The 19,614-nt window shown below is 36.7% G+C and overlaps 1 long non-coding RNA gene across 1 annotated transcript in view; it reads left to right on the forward strand.

Moving 5' to 3' along the window:
- LOC134478194 (uncharacterized) overlaps positions 1-17,455 on the forward strand; it is a 120,718-nt gene extending 103,263 nt beyond the window's left edge. The window contains exon 3 of the long non-coding RNA XR_010050680.1: positions 16,115-17,455. This is a non-coding gene — a long non-coding RNA (uncharacterized LOC134478194). The remainder of the gene's footprint in view (positions 1-16,114) is intronic.
- Positions 17,456-19,614: the final 2,159 nt, after the last annotated feature.

Genomic DNA, 19,614 nt, shown 5'->3' on the forward strand with positions numbered 1-19,614 from the left:
ATACACCCCAATTTCTTTCTGTTCTCCTGCATCTCTCCCCTCTTTCTACCTCTTGATCCTCTTCCCCTTTGACAAAGGTCTCTCTCCCCCTACATCCTTTGTTCTATCTTTGATTTTGCTTTTTGGTTTTACTGAGTTTCTCATATAAGAAAAAACAGATGATATTTAAGCTTGTGTCTCTGATGTATCTCACTCAACATTATGATCTCAAATTACATCCATTTTCCCACAAAAGGCTTAAATTTATGTTTCTTTATGGCAAAATAGTAAGCAAGTAAACATATTTTCCTTATTCATAAGGTCACATCCAGGGTTAAGCTGTTAGGACTTGCGCTGCTATTATAAGTGTATGGATATATCATTGTAATCCAGTGTTTTGGGGCTGGGGATTTAGCTCAGCGGCATAAGCACCTGCCTTGCAAGCAGGTGGTCGTGAGTTCGATCCCCGGTACTGATAGAAACAAAAAAGTGTAATACAATGTTTTTATCTTCACCTAGATGGAAAATAAATGAATCAAATGGAATCTCTAGTTTCAGTTTTTGGAGGAATCTTCACATTGATTTTTGAATTTCCTGTCATCCTTGCACAGGAGCTGCACTAATCTATGTTTCTCTCCCATTTTTAGTGTACATGATGCCAAAATGAGCACTCCATGCCAATTTTCATAATGTGTATTCTAACATCCGACAGTATAGAAGGGTTCCGTACCTATGGCCTCTCCAGCTTTATTTTTATTTGATTTTCTGGCCATTCTGTCTGGAGTAAGATAGAATCTCAGTGTTAATTTTTATTTCTCTAATGACAAGCAATTTTGAGCATTTCTTTATGTATTTATTGGCAATTTTTACTTTTATAAATTGTCTATTTGTTTCACTTGGCATCTTTTAGATTTTGGAGGTTATAATTTTTTAGTTGTTTGTATATTCTAGATATTATTTGTCTAAGGAATAGATGAGAATTTTTTCCCTTTTTGTATGTTGCCTCTTAACCATGTTGGTTGTTTCCTTTGCTATGAAGAAGCTTTTTAATTTGATATGATCCCACTCTGGGATTTAGTATACTCCGAACTTCTTCCTGTGCAACTGGTGTTCTGTTTAGAAAGTCCTTGCCTATGCCAGTGGCTTTGAGAGTTTTGCCTTCTAGAAAGTTAAGTGAACCCTGTGATTCTAGTTTAGTACATGGTGAAAGATATGGCTCTAGATTTAGTCTTCTGCATGTGGGTATGCAGTTTTCCAAACACCACTTATTAAAGAAGCTAGCTTTCCTGGGGTTTATGTTTTTTGGTGCCTTTGCCAAATATCAAATAGTTTGATGTGTTTAAGGTTATCTCTGCATTTTCTATTCTGTTCTGCTGATCTTCATGTCTTGTTTTGGAGCCACTACCATACTATTTTTATCATAGAAGCTTTGTAATATAAATTCAGGGCTGCATGACAGTGTCTCTAGTTTTGCTTTTGTTACCCAGGATTGGTTGTGCTATTTTTCATCTCTTCTGCTTCCTTATGAATTTTAGGATTGTGTTTTTTCAGTTTTGTGAAGAATACTGTTAGTATTTGGGGATTACATCAAATTGGTATGTCAACTTTGGAAATATAACTATTTCAACTTTTTTTCTACAGGGATATGAAGTGGGCTGTCTTTCCATTTTCTTATTTCCTCTTCAATTTCATTTTTCATAGTACTGTAGTTTTCATTCTAGAGGACTTTCACTGTCTTGGGTTAATTCCTAAGTGCTTAATTTTTCTTAGTGCTATTATCAGTGTTATTTCATTCCTAATTTCTTTCTTAGTGGGACCATTTTTTGTGTGTGTACAAGAAAGCTATTGATTTTTATGTGTGTTGATTTTGTATTCTGCTACTACTGAACTTGGTTATTTACTCAGAGTTTGCTTAGGTGGATATTTAGAAGGTCTTCTATGTAGAAGACCATGTCATCTGTAAATAATGATAATTTGACTTCTTCCTTTACTATTTCTTTTTCTTACCTAATTGCTATTGCTAATGTTTTGATAACTATGCTTTTCAGGAGTGATGACAGTGGACATTCTTGTCATGATTTTAAAGTGAAAGCTTTCAGTTTTTACCACTTAATATAATGCTAGCAATAGGTTTATCATAATTGATTTTTATTAGGTTGAGTTAAAATCTTTTTATATGTATTCTGTTTTTTTATCAGAGCCTTTTTTGTGTTTGTTTAGATAATTATCTCCTGTTTGTGTGATGCATTACATTTATTTATTTGCGGATATTAAATGATTCTTCCTGTATGGATTTTTTAAAAAGTTCTTGTTTATTAGATTCCTGTTGCTGACATAACAAAGTGCTTAACAATTAATGGTGTGAAATGGAACAAATGTATTATGTTGGAATTCTGGAAAGCAAAGGTCTATTAATTAATGTGATACCAAACCACATTCTTCCTGAAACTTCTAGGGGAGACAGGTTCATTTGTAGTTTTTCCAAGTCACCTGCATTTCTTAGTTCCTGGCTCCTTTCTCCTGTCGGTTAACCTCTGCCTTGTTTAGTCTTCTCAGCCTCTGCTTTCTCGTCATTATGAACCTTGTGATCTCCTTGCAAGAAACTCCTTGAACTCCTCTCACCTACAAAGCTTTCATTGCGTATGTAAGGTAATGTTTATAGGTTCCAGAGATTAGCTCATGGGCATATTTGGGAAGCATTATGTTCCTACCACAAGCTCCATCATCTTTTCCCAGGGTGCTTTATATTCTGTCTGTGTTTGGACTATAGCCTTTTAGCCACTAGAACTGTGAGAACCAAATTTGCATTGCTTATGAGCTACCTAGTTTATGCTATTCTGCTATGGTTTCCTGGACTTGACTCACTGAGACAAGGAATAAGCATTTTAAAATTATTCTTTTCTTTGTGTAATCTGTGGTCCTTAAATAGCATGTTCTAGTATATCACTCCGGAATTCACTGTTCTTAGGTAAGACACTGGTTTTCATGAATTGATATTGTACATAGTTTAGATACTGTCTCTTTGCCTGTTAAAGCTGCCTAAATCGTGTATGTGTTCCACGATAATCCATGAAACTGTGAGTGTATAATGTCTAAATAAATGTATATAATAACAATATACCCATCTCCTAGAATATCTAGGGAGGAATTTATCAATCTTTTCTATGCTGCTTTTGAATTTAAAAAAGAGCCTGTGGTTACAGTGTGAAAAAAGTCTTACATTTTCCAGTTTTTGGCCTATATTCTAGGGTGTGTTAGCTGCCTGGTTCTAATGATTATTTTAATGGTACTTTAAGCCCAGGCTTAAATTGTTACTTACTCTTGCCAGTTCATTCATGTCTTTAATGTCATGTAAGCCTGGTTCTTCAAACCCCAATGAGCAGAGCCAGAACTTTCTCCCGTGAGCTAAACAGTGCCGACCAAATCACTGACCTTCAGTAAATATTAATTGTGTGTGGGCCTCGAATGTGAGATAGAAGCTGGACATTCTAGACCCTTCGTTCCCAGTGTTCTCAGAGCCCACTCCTTTTGGCAACTGCTTTGGAAACAGAAAGGCCTCTCTTATTAATCACTTTTATAATGACATCAATAACTGTGCATACGTGGGGATATACATCTGCTTTGGTTACAGCACAAGTGCTAAATTAAGAAAATGAAGACATACTGTATGGAAAATCATAGTTGTGGATGCCAGAATGAAAAATGATAGTAGATCTTGTTTGGAATCGCAAACACACACACACACACACACACACACACACATTTGCTACAGGTCTGTTGCATGTATAGAAGGTAGGTGCACATGTGTATATAGAGGAACTACTAAAATTAGACTGATAATTAAGTCGTATGTCAAAGAACACTTTGGAAAAAACAATTTCATCTGAAGAACGTTCTCTTTTGCATGTGGAACACTTTTTGAAATAAATAGATAATTTATGGGTAATAAAGTATTCTTAACATTAATCATTCAATCAATTTTCCACCTTTGAGCTTCTGCAACATCAGAATGACTTAGTGATAATTATGTTCCAGGATCATTGGGATTACTGAAGTTTATCACAGATTTGGGAAAATTGAGAGAATATGGGAGAAATTTCCACTTTCCTCGCATTTGTGTGCGTGGGTCTGTGTGTGAGGACAGATGTGAATTGGAGAGTGACTGTGAATGGCTGGGACTGGTGGCTCACATTTGCAATCCCAGTGCTCTGTGGTACAGAGGCAAAATGATGGAGAGTGTAAGGGCAGACTGGCAACTTCACAATTTAACAAGTCCTTCTCTCAAAAATAAAACCTGCAGATGAAACTCAGTACAAAGGACCTGGTTTCCATCCCAGTACAGCAAGAAGACAAAAAAAACAAAGCAAAATAAAACTAAATTAGCTGAGACAAAACACACACACACACACACACACACACACATGAGCCCATCTTATACCGATTTCCTTGCTCCAGGTTTGGTTGGTGAGCAGCAACAGGTAATATGAAATCTAAGGAGTTACTTCTGGCCCCCACTGGAGACTCCTGGCCCACACTTGACTAACTCTCCTTTATATGGGGGTAAAGTTTATTCAGAAGGTTAACAGAATTCCTCTCTCTCCTCTTTGCGCTTCCTGGAGCTTTGCGCCCTGCGCCACACTCCCACTTTTACACTGAAATCCCCTCTGTAATCCAGTTAAACATTTCTTTGTGAGAACTCATTTATTTGCAATGACTTTGATGTACATGTAATGATTGATTCAGAGATCATTTTGGTCAATGAAATTTGACTCTCTGGAAAGTCCCTTTCCTCCCTTCCTCTTTAAAACATGCCCATAATGGTTGTGACAATACAGAATGATACTTTTAAATAATGCCACCTCTTTCCAAACTTTTTAAAGACCCTTTCATTCTTAACAGTGTCTTAGGAATATTGCTTTGATGTTTCACTCACACTAGGCATCCTGCCGAGTGAAGAACGCCCTGAAGAGAAACTTTTAAAAATATGTGTTTATTTATTGCTAATGTTTTGTAAAGACAAAAATTCTTTACTTTGCTCATTTTTCTCTTAATACTATAACACATTTTTCCTTTTAGAACTTTTCCCATTATCTTTCTGTGTTAGTTGAAAAGTGGAAAGGATGAATAAAAAAATTCAGCCAGTGTACGACTATTGCTTTTTGCCATTTCCATTTGGTTTCTTTCCCATATAATCAATTATCAAGACTCTTGATAAGTATACTATTCTGGGACTAGGGAGGTAATTCAGTGGTAACACACTTGATCAGTACATGCAAGGCTCTGAGTTCAATCCCCAGAATCGAGGAGGGGGGATGAGAGAAAATGAGGGAGAGAAAATGAGAGAGAGAGAATGAATGAATGAATTTATATTCATGTCTCCATCCACTTTGGAGTAGGATGTCTTTATTTTCACTGAATCTTCTGCTTACCCTTCACCATTTTCTCTTCTTTCTTCTTTCTTTTACTTCCTTCCTCTTCTACCACTTCTTCATCTAGCAGTGCCAAGACTTCCCACGGATTATGTTACAAAACTTAATCACAACTTTATCATGCAAGTGCTGACCCATTCTTGAGCTGAAAAAACTGACACTTTAGGAGATGAAGGAATTTACCCTAGATTAAAGGATAGAAGTAGTTAAGGAGAAATCAAATACAGATTGACCTTCGTTAGTCTCTAAATCTCTGCCTACTCTGTTTACTAATTCTTTTATTCATTATTCCAGTCATCCTTTTGTTCAACAAGTGCATATTTAACAGTCTTTTTGGGTATTACTTTGACTGCTTAGGCACAAAGAATAAGACGTAGTATCTACACTCAGATATATACACGTATGTGTAATGCTGAGTAAACGAGTATGCTGACACATTTACAGCATGCTTGGTGACACTGTAGAGAGAGCTAGGAAGAATCACAAAGTTCTAACAAAGTTGCTCTGAGACTTAAGGATTCATGAGGAAGCAACATTAGGAAGCAACTTTGAAGGGAAATTCAAGTGTAGGAGTGGGACAGACAGGAAACACTGTCAAATCTATTGTAGGACATATTCTCCTTGAGCAGTAGAAAAAAATGTAGATTGGCAGGAACTCAGGAATATCCAGAGATTAGGAGAAAACGACAGTAGAAAGAGTTCGCACTGAGATTGAATGTGAAAAAGTCAGGGTTCTGGCTAGGATGGAGAGGCAGCTAACGGTCAGGTTAAAGGACTCTTGATGCTTTAAGGAAAAGCACACAAGAAAAATATTTTAAAAAGCCGATTTTATTCATGTATTTAGTGAACAATTATTATGATGTACTTTTTATTGTCATACCTTTTGGAAAATAATAGGGGATAGATTGTTAACATGACTCAGATCTTGAGGAAATATAGCATTTAATTGTAAAAATAATACATGGCGAAAAGACCAGGAAATAGCAATGTAAAGTGATCTAATATCAATACTATGCACATGTGTTGCAGAGACACAAACGATGGGGATGTATATGTGACAGGGAAAGGGAAGAGGTAAGAACAAAGAACCGCATTATACATTAGCTTCCCCCTTGCTGAAAAATACATACCTCCAAGAACAAACTGAACAGCAAGTAAGAAATATTTGTACTGCTGCAAACAAGAATCACACCTATGAGTTTATCCACATGCCAAAGATAAATATGACTTCTGTTCTCTAGTTCACTGTTACTCGAGGTTCCTGGATGGAATTGACCTAATGCCATTTCCCCAGAGACAACCGAAGTCTCCCTTCACATGATCAGTGGAGGTTTGTGTCAGACATTTCCAATCCTTGGACAACACTCAGGAGCCAACAGGGATTTTATATATGATGAAGAAAGATAGGATGTACACAGTTGAGTTGGGCGTTTTACTGACAACTGGTGCCTTCCACTTGGAAAAGCCTCATAAATGCTGTTCTGCTGTTGCAGTCTTTAAACATAAATATCACAAAGTTCCTGGATGAGCTGTTAAAATGTTCCAAATCTATGGCCCCAGCCCTTGACATCAGCTTCTACAGTAGTAATTTAGTTTTACTGTTAAAAGTTTCTCCATAGCCCCAAAGAATACCAAAGGTATGCTTACTGATGCAGAGAAATTATCTCAAAGATGGAGAGCTTTTGATCTTGTGTTGTCACAAAGCCAGAACCACTGAAATAATTTGTGAAAGGTTTTTCAGTCAGGTGTGAGTGCGGAGCAACATGGAGAGAAAGCAATTGTGAAGAGTTACTTTTTACTTTTTTCTATTTATTATTATTTTTTGTATGAAGGGCACTTCAAAGGATGGGCAGTTCTATTATGGATGAGGTGCCAAATACTAAATCCTTTCAATTTATATCTGCTTCTTTTTTTATAAGAGAAATGTAAATGATTGGAGAAATTGATGAAATGTCCTCTATATTAGCAGTTGAATATTTAATAATTGAAACATCTTGAAAGTGAAGCCAAAGGCCTCTGTCCAGGGATGAATGTGTATGTATGGAGACAGAAAGGAAAGCTGGTAATTGCCCCCAAAATTTCCATTGCTATGTCAGTACTAGAACTTACCCTCCCCGGTTGTGTTCACATATGGGGCTTGATGGTAGACTGAACTTGTATTATAGCTATGACAAACTAGTAATTCTTGCAAGGCTATTTATGAGCTTAATACATAAGCTGCCAGAAGTATTTTGAAGATTATTAGTTTTTAAGAAAGATGATCAACGTGGAAATATTATATTACCTATGCGGAGCAGAATAAAATGAGGTAGAAAAAATCAGAATGGGAATATCTTTTAAAAATCGCAATACATTATTTTCCTTTATTCAAGAAAGGGTACCATTGTAATTTGGACAAAACAAAATGCCACCGATTGGGTGTATCTCAGATTTTATTCTGAATCTCAGTGAAAACCCCTAGATTCACATTTCTTTGTAATGTAGTGTCACTTTATCCCCTGTTGTGGGCAATGGTGATGACACAGCTCTCTCAATGAGGGAGACCCCAAGTGGTTATATTCTGCCAGACTCTGTTAACATAATGTACCCAGCAGTTGTGCAGAGAAATAGAGCAGCCCTTGAAACGGGAGGGCCTCACTCATGTACTTTGTATTTCCTCTCTACCCAGGCCTCTAATTCTATGACTCGAGCACTAAAACTTTGGACTACTCTTTCCATAGAGCATACTTTTAAAGCATAAGTGAATTCCCCAAATGTAGACAAAATCATGCAAAACTGTAAATTATAACATCTTCACCCAAGAGGTTGCCTGATACCTGTATAGAGCTGAAGCTCTAGGGATTTCATAGCCACTGACAAATGCCAGAGATAGCAATATGAGACAGTCCCCCTAGCTCCTCCCACAGCTCTTGTGCCTGAGTTAGGAATAAAGGAAAAATAGTTTTATAGCAATTTCATTTCTATGGAAGTAGCTGAATTAGTGATCCTCTGAGCCTTTAGCAGAGCAACAGTGAGATGCCAGGCTGTTCACTACAAGGAACTCAAAGGTGGAAGCACGTCAGAAACACTGTTTCTGTCTCCATCTCTGTCTCTGTCATGTTGTCACTCTCTTCTCTTTTCTCTTCTGTCTCTCATCTCTCTGTCTCTGTCTCTGTCTCTGTCTCTCTCTCTCTGTCTCTCTGTCTCTCTCTCTCTCTTCTCTGACATGGTGATATGCCTCTCTCATCCCAATTTTGAAACCTAATTTAGACAAGCAAGTGAAGGTAATGCCTTGCAGGCAATACATGTGATAGAAAAGCAAACCCAAGCTCAGGTATTTTGGTGACAAAAGGACTGGGAGGGATAATTCTGGTTGATTTCATGCATTTCACTTGATTTGTTAGTTTTACCAGTTACCTATAATCGTGGAAAAATCAGGCAAGCAAACAAATACTCAGTTAATTTTTGCTTCCTTCTAGATAATTGATAAAAGCCATAACCTTGGAGCAGAGTAATTATTTCCGCATACCTATAGTCTTCACTACATTAGTGTCCCAGCTCTTTTAAAGTCTTTATTAGCTGAACATAAGCCAGGAGTTTCCAAAAAGTGCAACTTATCACCTCTTCTAACACCCCTTCTGTTCCATATGACCCCCCAGTGAGGGTTTAAGACTATGCCTGAAGTTAATTTTGGAGTCAGGGGCCTGAAACAATATTATGCTGGACTTTCTCCTTTATTATTTTTTTCTTGTGGTAGTTCATTGTTTATGCACCATTTCTCCAGGATGAGATGGGATTCTACAAAGGCAGGAGTCAAATTTTTATTTTCTTTGCCTAATATAGTCAAAACTTGAAACTGACAAGCTCTGGAATGATTCTGAGTGAAAAAAATGAATTAATATCATTGAACCCTCCAAAGCTTTGAAAATATCACAGGGGAATTTCCAAATATATCACCTTGTTCCAAAGAATTCTTAGTGTAACAGTGGGAGATTGGAAGTGAAATATTTTAAAAATATGAAAAAAAAACATTGATAGTATAGGCCAGGAAGAGATTTGTTAATTGATTTGAAAGGAAGGAAGGAAGAAAGTCCAAGCAAAAGACTAAATTAAATATAACTAGGTATCATCCAGGCATCTATTTCCTGAATCACTTTTGGAGATAATTTTGTAGTATGTCATATTCACATCCATATTCTTTTTTGTTTGTTTTGTCTCAGTTTCCATACATAACAAGCCTTTATGTTCTGGTTAAAGAGAATAGTTAAAGATGGTAGAGAAATTTCATAAAATGGGATGGAGTCATGCAATCTGTTCAATTTATTACCATTCTCCTTTCACAGAACATGATAGGATTGCATGTCTTTGCCTATGAATGGGAGTACATATAACATGTATCACTTCTAGGCAGGAGCTTTATGGGCTAGATATGCCAGACTTCCTTCCTGTGTCTGGAGCATCTTAGAAGCACAATGTTGATATACAGCATCCTTTAGGCCACATCCTTTGATGTGCAGATTTCTCTAATAATCATCGCTATGCAATATGTAGGATAACAAAAAAAAATACATTTTCATGGTATTCACCCCCTGAGTCTTAAAAGTGATCATTATTGCATAAATAATTCAGTTTTTCTTGTCTGATGCAAGAGATTGCATATATAATTCCCCAGAGATATCTGCCCCACTTACATGTAAGTGGCTGGTACATTTAGTCATGTTTGGGTGGTTCTGAATTCCCAGTAGTTCAGGCTATATTTAAGAACTGCACTTTACAAGGCTGAGAAGTTGGGGGAAATCTTATGAATCTTTTCATTACCTGGATATGAAAATACAAGCAACAACAAATAGCACATAGATGCTGCTTTCTAACTTCCTTCATCTGTTGCTTTAGTCTACTACGTCCCTTCAAAGTTAGTCTGGAGAATTTTCTAGATCACGTTTACAATAAGGTCACAGCAGGGGTTTGAATTTGCACAGGCTTGATTACAAGGGCTGTCTTTGCTCTCAAGACCACACCCTAAGCCATGTAGAGAGCTGGAAATGCCAGGGACGATTGGGTCTTTAGCCCCGCGAGTGAGTGTTCAAGTAGCATGTTGTGTTTCATCAACTTGGATTTGAAGAACATCTTAGGACACCTTGAACTGAAGCCATATATGAAAACTCCACTTTTTGGAACTTTGTCACATTTGAGATGGTTTAATCTTTCCAAACATAGTATTTTTAAAATTTTTCTTTTGTTTGCTCCTCTAGCATAGCTGTTTGCTCAGATAATTTTATTTCTTTTCCTTAAAGATCACAATAGGACAAATAAACACCTGAGGGTGGAGGTGGGGAATCCAAAAGCAGAGCCCATTTTTATTTGGGGTCATATTGTTTATAGTATACAGGACTGTACACTTTAATCCCTATAACTGATCGTGGGGAATGATTAATGTTTGTAATACAGTGAGTAGACGGGAAAAGAGTATGAAACACACTATTTTACTGTATAAATCATGGAACCAGTTAAATGTGTCTGTATGTGGGTGGGTGAGGGTCCTTTCATCAAGGTGTGAAGTTTTCAGTACTTTTCCGTCTCTTCTCATAACTAAACAGTAAATGTAGACAAGATTGAAATAAGCTCGGGCCTTTTCACAGAGCTCTATTTCTAGCCATTAGATTTAAGTTATGTTTTTCTTTAAAATTTGAGATAGTTCTTGCTGAGTAGCTAAACTGAACAGCCTAGGTGTGGACTTGTGATTGTCCTGCCCCAGCCTCCCAGAGTGCTAGGATTACAGGTGGATCTTCTCATTAATATTACTGCTGTTGAAGTTTCTTGTGGACTAATCTAGTGTAAATTTTTAGACAGATGTATTTTTCATTACTCGCAGGCAAAAAGACATGTTTTTAGGATGCTCTATCCTTCTCTGTGAAATAAAGCAACAGAAGTCCCTTACATATTTGTCAAATCAATAATATATAGTGTTAGTACTTTTCCTTATAAAAACAGATCAGCTTTTGTGGGTCACCTTCTACTCAAAAATATATATTAAATGAAAAGTTACAGAAATAAATAATTATCCAGGCTTGGTGGCCCACATCTGGAATCCCAGGACTCAGCAGACTGGGGCAAGAGGATCATCATATGTTTCAGGCCAGGCTAGACTACATAGTGAGTTCAAGGCTAGCCTGAGCCACATAGCAAGACCCTATCTCAAAAGTCCATACACATTAAAGAAAAAACACTAATAAATTTTAAACAACTTTTATTGCATTATGTTGTGATTATTCTATTGCATTGTAGTTGTAATCTCTTATTATGCCTAATTTGTAAGATAAGATTTATCACAGGTAAGTTTATACAGGAAAAACTTAAAATGTATAGGGTATATATAGGTAGTTTTAGCATCCATTTGGAGTCTTGGAATGTATTCCCCATCCATATATGAAGGACTGCTGTAATAAAGAAGAAAGACATGAAAAGTTTTGTGCCAAGCGTATGTGGAATACTGAATTGGTGAAATGGATATGATGACTCTGAATACAGGTCACACTAAGATGCTCAGGCCAGGAACTTGCACCCAGTAAAGTAGTAGAGAAGGTTTTAACTTGTGAGTAATAGAGCCCTGAAGATATTAGAGACTTGCAAGAATGGAAGAACTCACATCAGTCATGATGCCTGTGATAAATATTAACAGCTTGGAATGCTAAACCAAGCCACCAGAGTACACAGTCAAAGGCAGGAAATAGTAGACTTCAAAAAATGCAGAGTGAGTTTAGAACAGTCAAACTAAAGCATGTGATTTCAGAAGGCTGAAGAACAGACCAGAGCAGTGGCCATCAAAGATGGTCAATTAGGATTAATCTCAGTGGCTTACCGTGTAGTCCATCCTGAATTTTCTTTTCTTTCTTTCTTTCTTTCTTTTTTTTTTCCTTCTTGAGTTTTCTTAAAACTCTTTACAAGCTTGTTAATTCTTTGGAAGCAGATGGGAAGGGGAGACTATTTTGGTAAGAAATTGCATGAAAGAAATACAAATGAATAAAGAATTCTGGAATTACTTAGGAAAGCAAAGCACTAGAAGAGGAGACTCTCTGGGTTTTAGGCAAGGTGAGACGTTCAAAAACTGAGAATAAGAAAGAGAGAAATTGGAATCCAAGCATCAGATAACCCAGGAGTATAATAAAAACAGAATACATGTTAAGTATTCTTAACATATCCCTAGAAGTAGGATCGCCACAGAGGATATAATCTGAAAAGCTTCAAATGTGTGATCTAACAGGAATGTAACATAACTTTTAATTAAACAACCCCAAAAGCTTAATTATGTGACTGATATTGTCTAAGGTGCAACAAAACGTTATAGAAGAATGATAACCTGCAAACACTGTGCATGTATTTCTCAAATGTTTTTTAAGACACATTAAGACTTTATTTGTTCCTTCACATCATGGTTCATGTTAGTGACACACTTCTATATATTTATAATAACCAACAGCAAAGCTTTTTTCAAATGCAGGAGGTTACAAAATGTTTACAATTTGAATCAAAGCCCTTAGAATTTGACCCATTAATCTGAGAGTGACATTTACAGTACCACAGAGAGGCAGAGATTGGACTAAAACCAACCTCTGTCAAATATTGGCCTAAGGTCCTTCTCCTGGGTATCCTATAGTATTTTAAAAATAAATGAGCCACCCAGACCACGTCAGGCATACGAGGGGACTTGTAAAGCAGTTGGGATGATACTAAGGGGGATTTCAATGAGTTTTCCCTTCCCTGGATGGAACTGAAAATTCTTATGTGATCTGTTTTATGATGTTTAGAAAGAATATTTCTTTACAGGGCCAATAGCAAAGGTACATTTCCTGTTGGTCCAAGAGGGCCTGATGGGTGGGAATGACACCATTAACTGGTGGTTTATTGCTTTGGGGAAATATTTGGACATCCTGTTTGCTTGATCAGCAGTTAAACCCCAGGTTGGTGTTTTGACCTTGGTTCACCCAGAAGATTATTTCTATAAACTTGAAAATTGAAACCAAGTAAGATCACATACACAAAAGGAGTCCAGAGGAAGAAAGTCAAATCTTTTGTTTATCTCTAGGGTGTGAATGCTAGCCAAAGACTATACCACTGTTCCCTCTCTGGAAACAAGGTAATTTGCATTTCTCTTGGGTTTTAGCTTCCGATTAACTATGTAAATAACTTTATTCCACAAAGCCTCCTTTTCCCCCTTTGATTTTGACCTTTGTTGCCCCCTTACTAGTGTATTAAATAGGCTGTACATTAAATATCTGAAGTTTGGAATATACATAGAGGTCTAGTGCAAAATGTCATATTAAAATATAGGCAGCCTAAAATGACCAATTGGAAGTTATGAGTTTCTTCCTAGTTGATATATAGCATTATGAAAAATTTGGAGTCTAACTCCCTGTAGTTCACAGCACATAAATATGAATGATAAGTGCTATTAGCAATACAGTACACTTCATCAGACCTGTGTGCTGTTATTTGGATGATCTCCAGAACTTCACCTGAAAATCTGGAAATTTAATAGGAACACTGCTCTTGGTAGACAGCTTTATAAGTGACAGAGAACTTGAATATGGTATCTCTCGTGCTAGTTTGTTGTGCTTTGCTTCCTCAAACACCCAGAGCTCAGTACAAGTACTGTCCTCTGTATCAGAAAATATGGCTGAGAAATTGAAAGAAAGAATTCAAAACAGGTTTGATCTTGAGTCTGAGGGTCTTGCCACATGTTTGGTGCTTATCCTCGTTACATACAGTGTAGGAGTTAATGCTAGTGGTCATTCAGAGTCATTCCCTGTAGTTTTTTTTTTTTTTTTTTTTTTTACCTGGGTCACAAGAAAGACACATCTATGCATCTGTTGCATCACACTCTATGTAAGGAGATTTGTGGACCTGGTCCCCACTAGGAAGTTGCTATGCGAAGCAAAGTGCATTGTAACTTTCAGGAACAGTCATGAAAGGTTTTTCTAAAAGGAGACTATTTTAAAATTTTTATGCAATTGCTCAATTCCAAACAATGAATAATGATTAAAGCTTTATAAAGGCATTACAATGTAACAATGATTGATAGCTGACAAAAATCTCTTTAGGTGTAAAAAAAAAATTATGAAGATAATGATGCAAGCAAGGGGAAAAAATGAACATCTCAGAACAGGCCCAGCAAAAAAGAAAATCACAAAGCAGCAAAAAGAGTGCATTGAGCTTTAGGATCCCTGGGTTGCTTTTGCTTCAGTAAAGCTTGGCTAAAATAACACAAACCCTATAGCTTACTAATTTTTCTAGCCAATATTTAGGTATAATTTGGGTGTTTTATAGGCCTGGAAAACCCACAAGGGACCCCAGATTGCTGACGTAACTGTCTTTGAATTTAACAAAGCCCATTACCATGTCATGGGGAGGATGGGCAGAACGCTCAAGGGGTGGGTTTTCGAGGTACCCAGAGGGGTTTTTCACTGCAGCTACTGAAATAATAAACTCTCTTGATTTTTGGCACTGACCAGAGTAATTTTAACAGTTCACTTCTAATCACAGATAATTCTTTTTTTATTATGTCATTTTAGATGCTGTTATTGCACACAGCAAATGTTGCTATGTTACTGAGAACCATAAACAGTCTTCACAGAGTGAAACTGTCTGTGGGCTTGGGTTTAGAGGTAGCTGTGCCTGTGTGTGAGTGCGTGTGTGCGTGTGTGTTTCAATCTACACACTATTCATTTTCAGAATAGACTTTATGATGTCTGGAATTTGAGCTGAACTTTCTTTCCTCTCCTGTTTCAATTAAAAGTAATTAACAGCTTGCTCATTATCTTTCCAGTAAATTTTAGTATAAATTCTAAAGAAGGGAGACCTTAAGCAACAGAATTTCATAGATTTCCTGGTAAAAGAGATTAAGACCCTGTAGTCTGGATGGGAAGTGAAAACATGTTGTTTAGTCTTAGACATAGCAACCACTTTTGATTAAATAAAAATGTGAGACAAACTACGCTTAGTGATTTCTCAGGAATTTTTATCCGAAGATAATGTGCTTAATACAAAGTCTAGGAACAAAAACAAACCATTAGCTAACATTACCCTTTTTCATTCAATTTTGTATTATTTTGCTTTTAGTAATTTGAGATGCTGTTTAAATTTTAATCTTTATTTTGAAATAGTTTAAAATCCTAATGAAGTTTCACAAAGAACCTCAGATACCTTTCGCCATGTATACCAATCATCAATGTTTTACCACATATTCTTGTCCAGAACATAATCCTTCATCTAATTTCTTTTTCAACTAGTTAGGTTGTAGAAATGTTGCCACTGTACTTCTAAATATTTAAGTGTGTCTTTTTTGTGAATAAAGACCTTCACTTTGATAATTATAAAAAATGGTTGAACTTGGGATTTTTGTTTCTATCATTGATACTGTTATTTACAAAATTGTTCACAGTTTATCAGTCTTCCTGCTATTGTAGTTTCTGCTAGGTCAGCATCCACTCCAGAATTACACATTGTGTTTAGTTTTTATTAGGTTGAAATAGCCTTAGAAATGCATTTTTTATCAGTGTTATTATATCATTGATGCTCAAATATTCACCAAGTGAGATTTGGGGCCTTGTTATATACATCTCTTTTTTCTTCTTGGTTCTACAATAAAACAACATAACAGCAAATAAAACAAACAACAAAAGGCCTGGGAAAGCTGTGTGCTAATTTCTTTTTAAAATTTCCTTTAAAAGGCGATGCTTCGTTACAGAGTATTTCAAATGAAGGATATCTCAAATGAAAGAGTTTCCTCCCTCTGCTTGCAAGGCTCCTAGAAGATACACTTGGAATGATGATGTATATGAATACTGTGGAAAGATTTGCATAGGAAGACACAGAGCACAGCATCCTGCGAGCATAACTTTAGAACACCTCACATGGTTGAGAGAGCCACAGACTGTGGGAAGAACTCAGCCTTAACCTGAAGACTTGAAGACAAGAAGGAAATGGCAAGGTACTGAACAAAGGAAAGTGGGAAGTCAGCAGCCAAATCAATCATCTGGATAAGCACGAAACCAAAACAAAGATGTGAGCATGTACCAAGATGTCGAGAGAGCCACTTGTGTAATTTTTTTTAAAAAAGCTAAAAAAAGAGTAAGGCATATTCTGATTTTGATTTTGTAAATGCCTATTTTATAAATACATGCAAGTATCTTTTTGCAGTGGAATTATGGATCATAAGTTAATTATGTGCTCTAGTTTACTTTCACTATTAAAATTATTTCATATAGAGGGCAACCCACTCGGGACTCTTTCTGTCTGTCTCCCAGACAGAAGCTTGCTTTCTCTCAATAAATATATTCTGCTCTTAAATAAATTATTTCGTGGATAGATAGATGGATATAAGCATAGAAATATCTTAAAATAAGAACTAACATCACCGTTAGCAACTGAGTAATAAAAGCTGACTCTCACAGCCCTGTGACAGGCAAGGCTCAGGAGAGTATGTTACTTCAGGTGGGCTCCTGGAGGGACCCCAGAGGGACTGATGTCTGCATACTTTCCCGTGGGTTTGAAGACTCGCATTGAATGGGGTAGAAGTAACTTCTCTAATATGATGGCTACAGCCTAGTAATATGCAAATTATTCCTCTTTTAGCTCCTAATACTTACGATGCCTGTATTCTACTTTTCGTATTTCTTATGGATTGTATCCAGACGTACCTTAAAAGCTGCATGCATTGAGAAGTGGGGGTTTTCCAAGGTGGGTAGATCTCCAGGATGTGTGAAGATGGATTCTGTGGGGGTGAGAACTGAATTAGTCTACTGATTGGTTTAACATAGTTGTGGGTGTGGACAATGGGAAGACCCACCCTGGGTGCTAGTGGCACCGACCAGTTGGCTGGTAGGGACTGGAATAAAAAGGGAAAGAGAAGTTTGTTGCTGCTGGTGCTGTTTTGTTGCTTTCTGTCTGCCCTGCCGGGAACTGTTTCTCCTCTATGATGCCCCTCTGTTTTGCTCTCTTGCTTTAGAAACAGCTGACTATGAATGGAAACCTTTATAAATTCTAAGCTAAAATAAATTTTTCTTCTGTAACTTTGGGTTTTGAGTTTTTTGTCTCAGTAATGAGAAAAATAACTAAGACCATATAGGCAGATGCTACAGCGTGTTGGTCTCTTGGTATTTCTTTTTCTACATTTGAGTTTCAAATATTCAGTGATAAAACCTTAGTTGTGTCTATTTTACAAATGATATACTGAGGTAATGAGTATAACCACAGTACTCCAGTAATGACCACATGTCAAGTATAAAAGTGAGTGTTGATGCATAAGTAAAACTCAGAATTATCTGAGAAGGAATACGCAAGATTGAGTGCAAAGTATGTATATTGTTTATTTTTTTCTCTACTGCACAGCAAGATCCTTGATGCTTTGAAGGACAAAAAAAGTTATGGTCAGAAGAAGCAAACTGAAGTGAATGAAGACTTCTGAATTGTTTCTCAAAACTTCTTAAAATTTTATGTTCTATTGATCTTTAGCTGGCTTCCTAAATGGTCTCATAAGTCTGCTTCTTTACCAAAAAGGGGAATTTTAGTTGCATGATTCCCAGAAAGAACCAGCCAAGACTGCCACAGATGTGGGATAGGAGTAGGTGGGTAGATGTTCCATCTTTAGAGAATCTCACAGGACATTCCAGCTGTAACCTGGAAACTGTAGATGCTTCATTTACGATCAAACATTTCCAGTGGCTTAAAAGGTCCCTTTCTTTCTTACAGCTATTAGATCCTGAATGTCTACTACAGTCCAGACACAATTCTTTGAACAATTCTGAGGAGTCGTATTATACTACCTTTGCCTTCATAAGAGAATAATGTTCAAATTTAAGTGGGTTGCTCAAGATTAGATAGCTAGTAGAAAAATACACACCTTAAAGCTACATCAAATTTGCCCCATTCCATGTTCTTTTCCTTAGTTTGCTGTTTTATTTGCCATTGATTGCTTTTTGGGTTTGCCTGCATAGAATGGATGTGCTCTTTCCTGTTAATTGCACAGTGCCTATGAGTCTATCTGAAAGTCTGGGAAGGCACTCTTTGACATCTCTGACTTTCTTTAAAATCCTTTCCTCCTTTTTCTTTTTTTGGTACACATCCTGAAATGTTTCAGCTCTCAAACACACCCATTCCTAGCACCAACCTGATTTTCTTTTATATCCAGCGTATTACAGTGGAGTTATTCATCTTGCAGCTTCATCAACATTAACTGGTTCATTTTCAGGATGCTTCTGAGTAACCATCTCTTTCTTCAGAGGCTCAGGAATAAGCCTTTTTGAGAAGTGCATGAGTTTCTTCTGAATGTTTACAAAAGCATTATTCCTTCTGTGAACCTCTTCATCATTCACAATATGTATCTTCTTAAGATTAAAGGTAACTGGTTTTACTTGGCTTTAGACTTAGAATCTTCTGGTTGGTTGTGTGAAATACATTCTTGGACTTCTGCCTATTAATTTATTCTTGACCATTGTCTTTGATACCTGAATGCAGCTGCCCAAGCTCCAGGTGACACCATCTCCCAACTTGTTTTTCTTAAGCAGATGAAATAGAGATTTAGGCTTATCAATTTCCCTTATTTTTCCTTCTAGTCAATATATCTGTTTGTACTATTTCAATCCTATATTGAAAAATTAGTTCATATTAATGTTAGAATAAGATAATATTTGATTGTCCTCATTTATGTACACATAATGTACTAAATTTGCATATAACTGAAGGTTTCCATAGACATAAAAGTCCTAGCTCCACTGATGATTTTAATGGTGGAAATGTGAGCTCTAGTAGCAGATTATGGGCCTATTGTGGAGTAGATGTACATTTCTGTGCTCTGAATTTGTATGTGAGGTTGCATATGCTTTAATCAAAGCACCTTGGATCAGAACTCTTAGATTTATTTTTTTATTTTGGAATGCTTGTACACTCATAATAGGATAGTTGGAGATGGGTCCTAAGTCTAAACATGAAATCCATGTAGCCTGAAAATAATTTTATACCATATTTTTTGATAATTTTACACATAGAAGAGTTTCTTGGGATGAAATTTTTGCCTGTGGGGTCATGTCAAGTATTTAGGTTAGGGAGACTTGACCTACATGCACATAGTTTGTGGGGATGTCCCTTCTGTGAGCATCATTGCCCATATCAAAGTTTCTGTTAGTGATGCACACAATCTGTAGAAACAGTATTATTTTCCCAGTTAAGTTAC

Source organism: Cavia porcellus, unplaced genomic scaffold (genome assembly GCF_034190915.1).
Source record: "Cavia porcellus strain 051 isolate PalLab524CR breed Dunkin Hartley unplaced genomic scaffold, mCavPor4.1 scaffold_12, whole genome shotgun sequence".
Classification (NCBI taxonomy): Eukaryota; Metazoa; Chordata; class Mammalia; order Rodentia; family Caviidae; genus Cavia; species Cavia porcellus.